Source organism: Pteropus alecto, unplaced genomic scaffold, assembly GCF_000325575.1.
Source record: "Pteropus alecto unplaced genomic scaffold, ASM32557v1 scaffold77, whole genome shotgun sequence".
Lineage (NCBI taxonomy): Eukaryota > Metazoa > Chordata > Mammalia > Chiroptera > Pteropodidae > Pteropus > Pteropus alecto.
This window is the reverse complement of record NW_006440820.1, coordinates 1,027,019-1,029,212: the sequence shown is the minus strand read 5'-3', so window position 1 is coordinate 1,029,212 and position 2,194 is coordinate 1,027,019. Positions and strand designations below refer to the sequence as shown.

The 2,194-nt window shown below is 34.3% G+C and overlaps 1 pseudogene; it reads right to left on the bottom strand.

Annotated features, from left to right (window-relative positions):
* Positions 1-1,584: 1,584 nt before the first annotated feature.
* On the bottom strand, positions 1,585-1,703 carry LOC112484746 (annotated as a pseudogene).
* Between the last annotated feature and the right edge of the window lie 491 nt (positions 1,704-2,194).

The window sequence follows — 2,194 nt, the reverse complement described above, 5'->3', positions numbered from 1 at the left end:
CTCTGGGAACCGAACCACAATATAAATCATTCCCAAATCCAAAACACACTCCTGAGTGTCACATATAATGGGACAATACAAACAATGGCATTGAATCTTGAAATGATATTTGAACCACTGCCACAGAAAGTGGGACAAAACCTGTGGTTTTAACCTAGCTATGTTTATTTCCTACTAAAACAATAACAAAATCTACTGACATTCCATTCTCAAGAAGATTTCAATAGGACCTAGTCTTATAACATAATAGTCAATATATCCAGTGTGCAATCTAATTTGGTTCAACATAGAAAGAACCAGAAAATCTGACCAATTCTCAAAGGAAAGAACAATAAACAAATGTTAACACCACAGTGTTCTACATGTTAGAATTAGCAAAGACTTTAAAGCAGTTATCATAATCATGTTCCATGAAGTAAGGGTGAACATTCTTGAATGGAAAATTAGAAACTTTTAAGAGAAAAATATAAACTATAAAAAAAAATTTAAGATTTAAGGACATCTTAATTTTTTAAAAAATCACAGCAAAATGGAAATGCTAAAGAAAAAAGTGAGTGAACTTGAAAATAGACAGTTAGAAATTATTCAATCTGAAAACTAAGAGAAAAAAAGAGCTAAAAAAAGTACAAATCCAAAAAAGAACAGAGCTTCAACAAATGATGCTGGGACAATTATCCATCCAATATGCAAAAAACAAAAAACAAAAAACAAAAAACCTTGGCTATACTTCAAGCCTTATACAAAAATTAACTCAAAATGGTTCATAGACCTGAATGTAAAACATAAGTCCATAAGACTTTTAAAAGAAGATAAAGGAGAATATCTTTGTGACCTTGAATTAGGCAATGAGTTCTTGGAAGCAAAATCAAACTTATGATCTGTAAAAGAAAAAAAATGATAAACTAGGCTTTATCAAAATTTAAAACTTTTGCTTTGCCAAAAACACTTTTAAGAGAATAAAAAGATAAGCTACCAACTTGGAAAATATATTTCCAAATCACATATCTGACAAAGGACTTGTAAACAGACTATACAAAGAATTTTCCATACTCAACAATAAGAAAACAAAGAACCCAAATAAAAATAGGCAAAGATTTTAATGAATATCTCACCAAAGAAGATATTTAGTTGGAAAATAAGCACATGAAAAAACATTCAACATCATTAGTCATTAGGGAAAGGCAAATGAAAACCACAATGAGATGCTATTACACACCTATTAGAATGGTTAATAAAATAAAAATAATTTAAAATCCGATATTGCTGGTGGAAACAAAATGGTACAGCCATTTTGAGAAACAGTTTGACAGTTTCTTATAAAGCTAAATTCACATTTATTGTATGACCCAGAAATCCTACTCCTCATTACATGCTCAAGAAAACTGAACATTTTTGTTCATATGATCAGAAAATGTATGTTTATACCAGCATTATTATAATTGTTAATAAGGGGAGACAACCCAGATGTCCTTCAATGGGTTAATGGGTTAACAAACTATGGCACATGAGTATGGTGGAATACTACTCAGAAATAAAAGGTAATGAACTATTGATAAACACAACAGGGATGAATCTCTCTTTTTACGCCTACAGCACCTGGTCTTCCTAGGTGGTCTCCCATCCATGTACTAACCAGTCCTGACCCTGCTTAGCTTCCGAGGTCAGATGGGATCGGTCTTGTTCAGGGTGGCATGGCTGTAAACCAACAGGGATGAATCTTAAATGTATTATACTGAGCCAAAGAAACCAGATTCACAATGCTACATACTGTATGCTTTTACACGACATTCTGGAAAAAAGCAAAACTCTAGTGTTAGAGAACAGATCAGTGGTCACCAAGGGCTAGGGATGAGGGGTGGAGTTTGATTAAAGGGATGGCATGAAGAGATTTTTTAAAGATGATGGAACAGTTCTATATCTTGATTGTGGCAGTGGTAACATGACTATACATTTTAAAAACTCATAAGACAACTTTTTTTTTTAATGGCATAGATGTTACAGGCTTTGTCCATCTGTTCTTATGACCACATCAAAGTTATGACAGAAACACGGAACCAACAGCAAGCAGAGTTGCCCAGGGTCTAGATGGACAAGCCCTACAACTAGGGAGAGAGATGAACTACCCTGCAACGGGAGGAGGTAGGACGGAGCGAGGATGTGAGGCTGCCCGGTCCCAAGCAGCTAAGTGGGACAG